Below are 14431 nucleotides of genomic sequence, written 5' to 3' on the forward strand. Positions count from 1 at the left end.
GCCTAGCTCCAGTCATTGCATTTTGCAGGCAAGGAAATATTCAAATATACCCATACCTGGACGATTATCTAATTCGGGCAGAAAGCCAGGACATACTTTTGAATCATCTGGCCTTTGTACAAAGGGTGCTAACTTGTGTGGGGTACACTATAAATGAAAAGAAATCACACCTGGTACCCTGTCAACAAATTGTATTCCTAGGAGCAAGCTTGAATACAACTTCCCAGATGGCTTTCCTCACGCCAGAGAAACAAATTCATTTGACAACCTACTTTAAACAAGTGGCCACAAAAACCCTGCTATCTGCAAGGCAAATACTACAAGCCTTGGGGTTCATGGCATCCTGCATTCTTCTAATTTCATATGCAAGACTGCATATGAGGAAACTACAATGGTATCTAAAAAGCCTATGGTGTCAACATTCTCAGAATCTAGAAGCAATGATTCTTATCATACCTTGCCTACGCCTAGAATTCCTTTGGTGGGCAGAGGCCTGCCACCAAAACAAGGGACTACCATTCACACTATCCTCTGCCGCCAAAACAAGGGACTACCATTCACACTACCCCCTGCCGCCCAAACCCTAACAACAGACGCATCAGACTATGCATGGGGGGCTCACCTGGCAGGGAAGTGCATTCAGGGCAAATGGAACCCAAGTCTAATGCACCTACATATCAATCAATCAAAAAGAAATGTTAGCTGTACAGAATGCTCTGACAGCCTTCAAGGACCACATTCTTCCAGGACAATTAATGGTAAAGACGGACAAGACCACTGTTATGTGGTACATAAACAAGCAGGGGGGTACACATTCTTACCCCCTCTGCAGACTAGCCATGGCATTGTGGAACACAGTCTTGAGCTACCAAGTGTATCTACAAGCTCAATTCCTGCCAGGAAAACTAAATACACTGGCAGACGGACTAAGCAGAAACCTCATGGACCCACACGAGTGGTAATTGGAACCAAGGATTTTCAACATGTTGACAAGCAAATGGGGTTGCCCAGATATAGACCTGTTTGCCTCTCCCCAGAACTATCAGTTGGGCAAATTTTGCACAAGGACCCCCCACAAACAAACAAGCTTGGAAAGTGGATGCTCTGTCTTTCAGCTGGAAAAAACTATCAGTGTATGCCTTTCCTCCTCTGTCTCTGTTCTCCAAAGTACTACTAAAGATCAAACAAGACAAACCAATGATGATTTTGATTGCACCAGACTGGCCACGCCAACACTGGTACCCCCCTCTTGCGCAGTGTGTCACTGTTGGCCCCATGGCACCTGCCTCAGACTCCTACCCTGTTGTCTCAGCAGGAGAATCAGATTCTGCACCCTCGGCTTCAAACACTGAACCTAGCAGCCTGGCTAATTACCTAATCTCTCCTTTACCATCCCTCAGTAAACCAGTGATGGATATCATTTTAGAGGCAAGGAGGCCTAGTACTAGAAAATCTTATTCTGAAAAATGTAAAAGATTCAGTGACTGGAACCAGTCTCAAGGGATGAGCACAGCAGTGCCCAATTTACCTCAAATGTTACAATACTTAACTGAGATCCTTCACAAGGGCCTATCTTTCTCCTCCATCAAGATTCACACCTCAGCCATTTCAGCTCATTATAACACAGAACCTCTCCTCTTCTCTCATCCACTGCTCAAGCAGTTCCTCAGAGGGGCCAAAAATTTAAGACCACCCAGGAGAGCTCCAACTCCAACCTGGGACCTTAACTTTGTATTGGAGAAACTCACTCTTCCCCCTTTCAAGCCAGCTGCTACTGCAGATTTAAAATTCCTTTCTTGGAAAACAGCTTTCCTTTTAGCAATCACTTCAGCAAGAAGGATATCTGAATTACAGGCCCTTATGGCAGTGGAGCCTTTCATAATCTTTCATGTGGACAGGGTGTCCCTCAGGACGAATCCCTCCTTCATGCCCAAGGTGGTATCCAGTGTGGCCCTTCATCAGTCCATTCATTTGCCAGTCTTCTTTCCTAATCCACAGAACAAAGGATAGACCATTGCATTAATTTCTGCTATAAGCACCATGAAAAACCTATCCCACAGGGGATCAGACCCCACTCAACCAGGGATGCATCTACCTCTACAGCCTTTCTCAGAGACGTCCCTACCAGGGACATCCCAGAATCTGCTACTTGGAGTTATGTACATACTTTCACCAAACATTACCATTTACCTTTCTTCTCTAAATCCAGAGCTGGCTTTGCCACTGCAGTCTTGCAGGGCCTTATAGCTAGACCTAATGCTATCTAAATTCCTCCTCCCATCCTTAGCTTTGGGAATCTACCCAAATGTGATGACTGCAACAGTGAAACACAAAGAACATAGTACAGTTGTGTACACTTACCATAAATGTAGATGTTCGAATGTATTCACTGTTGCAGTCCTGGTTAACCTCCCTCTGGCCCCTTTACTTCTTTTGGCTATACTTCTACTCTCCTTTATTATACTTAAAAGTTTTTTGGTGTATTTGCTTTTTTGTTGGAGGTATAACCTTGTATATTTATAGATTTAATTGCTTCCCATTAGGGGGGCACCTGACATCTGGGGCAAGAAAAACTGATCTAATGGTGTCAGCTGCATGTTTTATACCCCTGACAACCTGATGTCATGGAAGAAGAGAGTGCAACCGATGCAGGACCCAAGACTTTGTTAATCAGGCAGACTGAGGTCTGCTGCAAGCAGATAACCCAAATGTGATGACTGCAACAGTGAATACACTCGAGCATCTACATTTATGGTAAGTGTACACAACTGTACTTTCCATGCCTTTGTCATTTTCAGTTTCGCGTTTTAAAGTTCGATATGAGTGTTCTGTTATTTAAGCGTTCGCTCTTTTGATAGGAACCCAAAGAAAGTATAGGATGTCAAAACAAAACACTTTTTTATATACAGTGCAAAGCTTAAATCTGGAAAACATTAACCATTCTTGGTACAGATGCAGATAAAAAAATGTGAGTTAAGCAGTTAAAGTAAAATAACCCTGAAGCTGAATGGAAATTTAAGGAAATCAGTGCAACACAGTTTTGCAACCTAGTTACCTTGTAATGAATTTCAGTACTAGAAAACATATATAAACATAGTAGGTGCGAGTTGCTAATATTAGTGGTAAGGAATTGAAAAGAAGCACAACATGTTATAGTAATTAAAGTAAAGCCCCCAGCGTGCTTGCTGAAAAGAACAAAATTAATTTACACTGGGGAGAAGTAAAACACAAACGTTGTAAAACTGAAGGTTTAGACAGTTGTTGTTTGTCTTTCGGCTTTTCCCGGTAAGAGGTCGCCACAGCGGAACTCTGGTCCGCTAATGATTGGCAATATATTTTTATGAAACGCCAAGGTGCCAGCTCGATGCCCAACCTTCAACGAAGGCACGCCCATTTACGCACGCATGTCTTTCGAACGCTACCCAACCGCGGGGAGGACATGCAGACTCCACACAGAAGGCACTCCCAAGTCCAGCCGAGAATCGAACGGGAGAACCTCTTGCTGTGAGGTAACAACGCTACCGCTATACCACCGCCGCATTGAAAGTTTAGACAGTATCTTTGCAAAACTGTGTTTAAAGAAGACATGGATGTGTTAAAAGCATTCACTGTTATTGTTCATCCTCCAGCAGATGGTAAACTTGGGCTTTAATGACAAGAAAAGCATTATGCCTAACCTACTCGCAATGTACAGAGGGAAAAGGCCCAGAGTACAGCCCAGATGGCCTTTTTTGATTAGTGTCATGGTGGATGGAGAAGATGGGCAGGGCAGTATGTAAGAGAGTGGTTATTGCCAGCAGTTGCATCCTGGGCAGGGAGGAGGCCCTGCCTCATTGATTGGATGACTCACTGAGGGAAAACAAGGAGAATGGGCCTGCTGCACCAGTCCTGACACCCATGTCACTTATGGAAAGGGACCGCCTGATCCTTAATGTTCTATTCGGATGTAGGACATTATTCTTTTGGGAAAATTTGGCTAAGCTTAGAAAGGACCCCCAGGTCATTAGTCTAGTAACAGTCTATGAGTCTGTGAAATAGCCAGCAGGTAGTAAAGCCTTCTGAATTATTGACTGTTTTCTTTAGCACTTTTTCCCTGTCAGTATTAAAGATATTATAGAGTGTACCTCTTTTAACAAGAAACCATAGATGGACCTCATCTTGAAAGCTGAAATACTGTACACCTCTGACATAATATGAAAATCAGATTTTATTACTCATTCTTCAACAAAATGATTCAGTTGTTTATTGCTTTGAAATGCTCTTCATCTGGCAAGCAGTCTCTTAAGGATAGCATGTTTATAAATTATCTAGTGTTTATATCAGACTTGGGTTAAAAACCTTTAATGAAGCCTTTATTCTTTGCATCATTATTGCAGTATTTTTGTTTTTGTCAGGGCTGCAGCTAAAAGAGACTAGTAACTTAGTAAGCAAATGAGTATGCATGTAAATTCTAGGTTTGAATGCGTGAGTGAGTGAGTGATTTAGCGAGTGTGTGTGTGTGTGTGTGTGTGTGTGTGTGTGTGTGTGTGTGCGTGTGCGCGTGTATGTATAGATATATATATATGTGTGTGTATAAATATATATATATATATATGTGTATATATATATATATGTGTATATATATATATATATATATATATATATATATATATATATATATAAAGGTTCATAGGTTCATACTAGGCTATCTGCCCTAGGGCATTTATAAGCCTAGCCAGAGTGTGTTTGACTTTCGCCACCCATTTTAAATTAATTTTCCTATGCCCTTTTTCGAGGTTAGTATACTGTGCCTCTGTCTAACAGTGACACAGAAGTGATACCTGGGGTAAACCTACGATCTCCCATCCACTCATCAAGATTTCTCTTGAAGAGAGTCAATGAGGGACTCTGCCTAACCTGGACTGGGATTTTATTCCAGAGTGAAGGGAGCCTCTGGGTTATGAATCTGTCCCTCCACCGTGTCCTATTTATTTCAGTGCTGAGGTTCAAGTCTCTCGAGCACCTAGCTTGATGGGATGTGGATTTTCTGAGGTGCAGCATGTCCATTAATTCCGGGTTGGACATGGCTTTACACGTCAGGCACAGATCGCCTCTGAGCAGGCGGTATGCCACTGAGTAGAGTTTCTTTAACCGGGCAGCATATGGCATCTGTTTGAGCCCTTTGATCCTCTTGGTGAGGTACTTTTAGGGTCTTTCCAGTTGCTGCAGGTGTCTGGTAAGGTACATCCCAAAAGGGGCATTGTACTCAATTATGGGCCTGATGAGGGATGAGTAAAGAGGCATGATGTCCTAAATATATATATATATATATATATATATATATATATATATATATATATATATATATAGAGTCTGTGTTTTATTCAGAATGATGGGCATTTTTTGCATGTTTTTGCTTGTTTTCAATCCCCTGATGATTACTGGACCCTACCTTCCCAGCCAGTTATGTGACCATTTCCTTCCCTGGAGTCAGGAATCCTATGTCCCATTTGTTCTTTCTGAGCAAGAGCTGTCATTAATTCATTAGGAATCAAGTCTACAATTACTACTTGCAGATGGCATTCCTCCACACATGCCAGGCCCCTCATAAGTTGTTCACCACTAGAGTGTGGGAGTCTCTCTGCTGGTGGCAATAATGTCAAAGGCAACACCGCAGGAATCCACTGCAGTAAACCGTGCTCGGTAATAGCAAGTCCAAAACCAATAGAAAAACAAACACAGAGACGTTCTGTAGTTTTAATAAGCAAATAAATACTTCCAACAGCAAAGCTTTTGGGCTTCCCCTTCTTCAGTGCTTACGTTAATATTTAGTATGTATATTTTAAAATGAACTGTTTTTTCCTTTTTTCTTCTTATTTTTATTGGTAGGCTGTATCACATGTTTTATATATCTTAGTATTTTAATGATCTGTTTTTAATTGCATTTGAAAGCACCGAAGAAGGGGAAACCCAGAAACTTTGCTGTTGGAAGTATTTATTTGTTTATTAAAACTTCAGAACGTCTCTGTGTTCATTTTTATTTTGGTTTTGGCAATAATGTCCAACTAGTGTGGCAAGCCACCATCTTTTCCCAGAGAGCAGGTGAACTGGTATTGGCTGCTCATTCCCATTTTCGCCTGTCCAGTACCTTCAACATTTGAACTAATGAATCCTCTAGGTTGAGTCAGGGCTTCCTCCCTCTATGCCATGGGAGCAATTTTTTGAATATTTGTTTTTAGTAGAAGTTCGCCTTACTAAGAATTAGTAATAACGTATTCTTAAGACGTCTGATTTTGAATCAGAGAAGTTAGCTGTTCTGGAAGGAGAGTAATGTTTTCTCTTAAATGGTCAGACTTTATCTTCAGCTGATGCCTTGATTTAAGCAGAATACTAAGAGGAAGGCAAGATGGTCTTTTTTTCTCTTGTGAAAAAGACTGTAAATATAATTGGAAGTCATCACTGTATTGTGAACATAGAGATGAGTGTTAGCAATACAGTGACTGCCCTGTGACCTTGAGATAGGTATAGCACTTTGTTATCATCACAGCTGAGGCAAAAAAGCATTTTAAAGTGGCACTGGGTGAATGACAGGTCATCTTTTCAGGAAGTGTTCTTAAAGATGTTGTAGGTGGGAGGGCAAGGGGGGGCCTAGAAAGTCCATACCAAATCAACTTGATATGTGCTGATTTCTTTTTTGGCACATTTTTACTACATTTTCCTTCATATAAATAAAATGAAAACAAAAAATAATGAAGTAAATAAATAAGTAACAAATAACTGGTCCATCCGGGTGGACTGATCTATAGGAGCTTTCTTTAACAACATTTTCTTCCTGTACAAACAGGTATTTAAATTCATATAAGCTTTGTCAAAAGATCAAGAAAAAAAAATCGCAAACCTGAAACATTATTGATACGTTTCCATCAAATTGTCATGTTCTTTTCCTAAGTTTGACGACTCGGACCTTTTTTTTTTTCTGCTCCAGTCATTTATTGTACTGGAGGAACATCTTGCTCTCTGTTTTGAATGTTCTACAGATTGCTTAATGCTGATGTCAAACAACAGTTGCAGAGAAAAGACAAATGGAATAATTTAATGCTTTAGAAATTATTTCTGCTTGTAATAAAAGCATCATACATGCTGACTTCAAAATAACCATCCAAGTTAAAGGACATATGGCTTTTTCACTGCTATTAGTATGTTTAAGTATTCATATGAGGATTTAGTACTGTTTTTGAAATATAGCTAGACCAGTATTTCTTGATTTAAGTCTTTTCCTCACTTGCTGTAATTCTGTTGTGAAATCCCAGAGGTGACACCGCCAACCCATGCTGTAAAGTGCTGTAATGCTGTTTGCTTCTGTAGGTTTATAGAACAAGAATATGATATAGTTACAAGTTAAAGAAGTTGGATCTTGCAGGCGGAGATGCACACACCTGCAACGTTGGTGGGAAAGTCAGAAGCTGCAGGCTGTTCTATGAACTTAAAGGTACAGCGTTTTATGGAGATTCTTTCCAACACACAGAGATGTCTTGTATATATCCATTGCCTCCTTGTTAATGGCTCAAGTTCTGGTTTCATTTATTAATGGCTTCATGATAGCTGTTACTGACTTTAAGTTAAGTACATCAAGTATATTAGGAACGTGTACCACCTGATGTTAAGGGAAAAATGAGATTTTTTCTTAAGCTGAATGAAACTTCCTTGAGAAATATGTTGGTGTTTACTTTTTTCTTCACAGTTCAATTCTTGTAGCCATGGCTGTCTATCAAGTTTCATAGATGACATACCTCTGTGTCTGTAATTTAAATTTTATATGACATGTGAAAGCGCTACTGCTACATTTAAGATAACTTTCAACATCATTATGGCAACAAGTTAAAAAATGTCAGAGCTTTCAGGTTTGTAGCAGTTTTCTGGATTGTAACTTTGTATAATCAGAGTGTGCTGTTTGGATAGTGCCCATAGTATAAGAACTATGGAATGGTCAACAAAAATCGAACAAGCCAAGTCCAACAACAATTGCATATAATGACTGCGTCAGAGTTAGGTGAAGATTAGAGACTGGACTGTTAGTAAAACAAATCAGTATGGTTAGTACACTTCCTAGTATGAAAACTGTCTGTTGTGCAGTTCTCTTCAAAAGTAAATATGCTGCCTGACTCAAGTCACTGGTAAATTACCAGTTCCTTACCTGAATGGCAGGCCAGTTTGGTTTTATTGGGCGACTAGGGAAATTCTCTGGCTGTCATTCATCAGAGCTATGATTGCCCTTGCTTCTGTTGTAAATGATGTCTGTCCCTGTAACGTATGTACTGGGTTGTAACCGAAAATCTGACTAGGTAGTGGTAGATGGGATCAAAAAGAAAAAATGTATCATTTTAGCATAAAGGTAATCAAATGATATATTGCAACCTTTTTCATGATGTGGTTAAGAAAATTGCAAAAAATGACTGAATTGTGGTTTCCACCATTGGATCAGCTGTGTACCTTGTACATGAGCATGTGTGGACCTGATTCTAGACGTATACTTTTTTCTGTGACAAGTAATTGGTTGAGGTGACTGGAAAGTGACAAATCCCTGGCTGCCACAAATGGGTTTCATGAGAGTCACCCCTTTGTGCTTGGTGACTAGTAGTGTAGGGAGGTGGTACTGTACTTTAGTCACTGTCTGTTTTTCTCTTTCAGCATATTGGGTTCCTTAGATATCATTTTGTCAGCCTCAGACTAGGATCTGTAAATTTGGAGATGAATATAGTAGACAAAGACACGAGTTCACATGGGGTTGTTTGTCTGGGCCTTTTTTTCTGTTTTTTTTTTGTTTGTTTTTTTTTTTTGAGAGAAGGAATGAGGATGGTTGCATTTGATTATTTTTCTGGAGCCTGGAGCATTACACCATGTTATTTGTTTCTGTAGTGTAGAGCTGTGCCCAGCCAGTTTGGAGGAGTTTTCTTGTGTGCTGTTTTTCTCTGCATGAGTGCTCCAGAATTCTTCTTTGTGGCAGCCAGGGACTTGTCACTTTCCAGTCACCTCAACCAATTACTTGTTAACCCGATAACATCCCGGGCTGCATCCTACGTGAACTCAGGCAGCAACTTGCAGCACACTAGGCACCCTATTTAACCAAAGCCTGAGCACTGGCTTCATCCCAGCTGAGTGAAGGACAGCCACTGTCATCCCTTTACACAAAGGAGGAGTGTCCACTGATCTGGGAAATTATAGACCCATCAGCCTAACTAGCCTGATCTGCAAGGCCATGGAATGGATTATCATGGACCTCATCAACAAGGACATTGGCAACCTCCAAACACTTGATCCCACACAGTTTGGCTTCGTTAAGGGGAGGTCATGTCTGCTAAATTTGGTTGACTTCTTTGAGACAGTCACCAAAGCCATGGATGAGGGGAAGACGGTGCACACTGCCTAACTTACCTAGCCAAAGCCTTTGACACTTTTCCCCACTCGGAATTAATAGATAAACTCTCTCAACTAGGCATCAATCCATATGTTACCAGATGGGGAGCAAACTGGCTCACTGATAGAACCCACGTAGTCAAAATAGGGGAAGCCGCCTCAAGCAGTAGACCTGTAACAAGTGGTGTACCCCAGGATTCGGTCTTGGGGCCTCTGTTATTTGGGATATACTTTTCTGAGGTGCAGGCCAAAACCAGTGGGCTATGGCTGACCAAGTTTGCAGATGACTGCAAGCTGGGTGCTGTCATCAATCCCCCTAGTGATTGGACATTCTCCAAGAGGGTCTGACTCAGACAAATGACTGGTGCCAGAAACATGGCCTCAAGCTGAATACCAAAAAATGCCTAATCATCCCCTTTGGGGAGAATGATGTCCCCAAAAGTTATCACACTGATAACAACTTCGTAAGCACTCAATTAGTTGTGAGGGATTTGGGCATCCAGGTTGATAGCAACCTGACTTTTGACCACCATGTTGCTTCCATTGTACAGAAAACCTTCTACATGCCCCACGTCATAAGTAAGGGTATCTCATCCAGGGAAAAGGAAGTCATAACATCCCTATATTCTTCCCTTATAAGGCCCATTATAGAGTACAACGCCCTTTTCGGCATGTACCTTGCAAAGCACATGCAGCAGCTGGAGAGACCACAGAGATTCCTCACCAGGAGAATCCAGGGCCTCAAACATCTACCATACACAGGCTAAAAGCTCTATCTCTCTACTTGGTTTCATACAGACTCCTCAGAGTTGACCTCTGTCTGGCATACAAGGCGTTCACGGACCCCACCTTGATGGGACTGCTGCATATCTGCAAGTCAAGTTCCACTCGAGTAACCCACACGTGTGGCCTCAACCTGGTCTGTGACATCGACAAGACTTGTTGGCAGGACAGATTTGTGTCCCAGAGACTCCCCCATCTATGGAATAGACTTCCTCTTCACATCAAGCAGAATACCTCTTTACCCCTTTTTAAGCGCAACCTGGATAACTGGATGGGAAAGAGAAAATACACCCCTGAGATTCCATTTGTGTCCCTGCTGGACAGGGGCATCAGGTGCTTATTTGTCTAAACATGGGCTAAACTCTTGTCTAGGCTTATAAGGGCCTCAGGGCCAAATAGCCTTGCATCCTCCTATGATCCTATGACTGGAATGTTGGTGTTTGTTTTTTGCCAGGTTCTTGGATGGCTGGGATCTTTAATGCAGTGATAAAGTCCTAACAATGACAGCTGTTGCTGTACTGTTATATTGTAGGAATAATGTCTAAGTATAGTAATACTATGCTCCATGTTTTGAGATCTTCCATGCAGAGGCCCTGTGGAGATTTTTGGGCCTGGTCAGTTTTGGATCTCTCAGCATTTTGGTGTTCATGTAACTTTTTGATTTATCTTTATGACATCTGGTAGATTGACTGGCATAACTTGTACTTACCAGTGGGCTGTTATACTTTTTATTTCTTTTAAAGCAATAATTTTAATGTTTAAATGTTTGACTTAACTGTTCCATTGTCACTTTGATGTTTTCTCAGGTTGGTTGGTTTTGTAAATAGAAATTCTCATTTCCTGTGTATATTATTATTTCATTGCAGTTTCATTGTTTTACTTTAATTTTGTAAAGAAACTTAGAGCTTAACTTATAGAATAAAATTGAAGTTGGTGTCAAGTATCAGTCAAACGTCTAACCCACTACTGATAGATTTATTGCACATCAGCAAGTCAAATGGCATCAGAAGTACTGGTCTAGGGATCTAAACCTCTTCTGCATCATCAGTAGAACAGTTTGGAGAGACAGGTATATTTCGCAGAGGATACCTCTGCTATGGAACAGGCCCCTCATCCACATAAAACAAAGTTCATATGTGTCTGTTTTAAAGTGCAACTTAGATCTATGGATATGAAACAGAAAATTTATCTCAGGACTGCCCCCTGTACTGCTAATGGACAAATACAGCTCCTAAATGCTTTGCTTCATGCATGGATCCACTCAAATTACCTATGGTATGATCCCATTAGGGATAGTGTATAATTATGGACCATGGGATGGGTAAGGCCGATCTATAACCAAATGGGGCAGGTTATTTCGAGCACAAAAAGGGAAATTGGCCAGGCTTAAAATGGCCATTAATAGCAGCTAGCCTAGTACTTGCCTATGAACCTATAAACGTGTTCTCTGTAGTCTCACTGGAGAATAATCTTGAACTTTCCAGATGCAGTGTATATCACAATATAAAACTCTGTATTTCTAGCAGTCTCCTTATTGAAATGTACTAGTGATCACAGGGTTGAAAAGCAAGATTTGGGGCTCCTGGATTCTACAAGAATAATTTATTCAGATTGGCTCCTAACAAGGATGCAGGGTAGCTAGAACATTCATGGGTTAATTCCAGAAGATGGCAGCAGATCATGTACTGACCCCTGAGCAGACACTTAGCTAATGGAAAGCATTTCCTTTTTTAGGGACATTAAATATGTTTAAAGTGTGCAGGGAAGACCACCAACGTTATCAAAGAGATAACGGCCTTTTATGCCAGTTTAGTAAACTTTATTACTTTAGCAAACACAAAACTGTCTCTGAAAGAAGTGGATAACATTTAGTTTTAGAACCTGTTGGTTGGCAGAAGATTTCAAGGTTCAGTACTTTAAGTAGAAAGAAAGCACTATTAGAAATGCACAGTGTAGTTTCTGAAAATATGGTATTTTTGTAAAGAGCAGGCCTAACCAAATGTAATTTTTTTCCCATTCCAGAGAGTTTTTCTTTCACTTCAATACAACCCTGAAAATACTGAGTATAACAAAGCATCATTTAAGATTTATTCCTTCTGTTTTAGGTCACAGCTTTTTTTTTTTAACTTTGTAGCCCTATGTGAAATCCTGCATTTGCTTTATTTTGTTTTTTCGTTGTCTATTTTATCATCCAGGCAAAGAAGTCTAGATGCATTTCAAGTATGTGCATAAGAAAACAGTCATGAGGTTCGGCCATTATTGCAGCTCTGGGCCAATGAAAGGTATTAAACCTAGGTACTTAAATGTGTGTTTTAAGCTACAGATAACCAGTGTCCCACTTAATGTAGACAGTGTAGCTTGGAGCTACAGTTCTGACAGTATTTCAAGCTTAGTTTTCAGAAAGAAATCTACTGCCATGTATCATTTTCTCTCCGCAAATAACCTTTTCTTACCTTTATCCAGCTGCATGACTGCCACATACAAGCAAATATCTGCATATTACACACTTATGTCTGTATTTGATTTTGCAGACTCTCCTCACCTTTACATAAGCCTCCATTTCATTTTCTACATACAAGGAAATATTTGTATATCAGACACTTTTCTGTATGCATTTAATTTTGCAGTCCCCCTCTCTTCTCAACATGTACATAAACCTGCTTGCATGTCATTTTCTTGAGACATTTGTCACTACATCTGTGCCTTGTCTGTGGTTAAGGTAAGGTCAGTGAACAGGGGAGGGACAGTTACATTAAAGGCACTAAATATAGCTGCAGGGTCAGTAAAATCTGTTACATAGTGTGAGACAAGTCAGCGCTACCTGAATATAGGCTGTTAGTCACAAGTGTCAGGTTTCCCACAACCTAGGTAGGAACTATGACTTGGAACTGCAGTTCTGAATTTGAGCAGAAAATGTCCCTCAACTACTCTTAGAGGCCTAGCTTTCATTTATTCTGTAAAGAGGTATGTCACAGATAGCCACTAATAAAAGTTAAAGGAAGCAAAATCCCTGAGAAAGACTGATGCCAACATTTGAAAACATTGGAAGTCACAGTATGTTCACTGTAAAGTCAGCGGAGAGAGACAGGAACACAACAAATGATCCAGTTGCCTCAGTTCACTTTGTGTCCCTATAAAATTACATCAGGAAGTGAAGAGCATCACCGTATAATGAAATCACAGAGTATGGCAGCCTGCCATCAGACCATTCTGTGCTATAATAAATTAAAAATAATAATAACCACTTACAGTGATGCAGAGACATTAGTACTATGGAAAAGTTTAAGATGTGACAAACAAAAACTTGTCCGTGTTTGGGTGCACTAGTCCATAAGGAAGGTGAAAGACAAATAATTTGCTTCTGCATGAGAAGTGACCATAAAATGTTTTACTAAAAACCATTCCATGTGTGTTACAACATGCTGTTAAACTGAACAGCATAGTTAAACAGTTACAACATAAAAAACTTGTAAACTTGCTTTGTAATTTTATTTATTTATTGTTGTAAATGTGGCGGCAGAACATATTTGAATGAGTAACAAGCTTTTATGTAAATAGGTATGATGTGCCTCTTTGGTGAAATGACTATAGAGCTGCACAGTCTTCTTCTTTTGGCTTTTCCCGGTTAGGGGTCGCCACAGCAGAACTCCGGTTCGCTAATGATTGGCAGTAGATTTTACGGTGCTGAGGTGCCAGCTCAACGCCCAACCTTCAACGAAGGCATGCCCATTCACGCATGTCTTTTGAACGCCATTCATCCGCGGGGCGGACATGCAGACTTCACACACAAGGTGCTCCAGCCGAGAATCGAACGGGAGATCCTCTTGCTGTGAGGCGACAACGCTACCACTGCACCACCGCGGCTCAACTTCCTTTACCTCTACCCATTTATAGATAGAGTTGCTCTCATTAATTAGTGTTACAATTTTTACAATTTACTATTGTTTCTAAATAAAGGAGTACTGCAGGCTTATGTATGCTAGACCATAGAAACCTCTTATCAAAAGAGTAACCTCTGATTGGTGCCTTTGGTTTATTTGACATGATGTGAGTTGAATTATTCACATAGTGGCTGACAGTAACTGATGTAAAATTGCACAGCATACAACACTGAGTGATACAGCACTGTAGTGCTCACAACTTTTGCCTCACACCTCCTGCTTCTCAAGTTTGACTTGGTTGCCTTCTCTAAAGATATTTGCTGGATGCTCAGTTTTTCTTTCATGTCTCAAGGATATGCTGTTATGAGAACCGA

At 40.5% G+C, this 14431-nt stretch overlaps 1 protein-coding gene across 1 annotated transcript in view; it reads left to right on the forward strand.

Moving 5' to 3' along the window:
• The window catches only part of PLCL2 (phospholipase C like 2), a 1801981-nt gene that overhangs the window by 341409 nt on the left and 1446141 nt on the right, over positions 1-14431 (forward strand). The gene's annotated exons all lie outside the window — the stretch shown is intronic.

This window comes from Protopterus annectens, chromosome 3.part1 (assembly GCF_019279795.1).
Source record: "Protopterus annectens isolate FY-2018-M chromosome 3.part1, PAN1.0, whole genome shotgun sequence".
Lineage (NCBI taxonomy): Eukaryota > Metazoa > Chordata > Ceratodontiformes > Protopteridae > Protopterus > Protopterus annectens.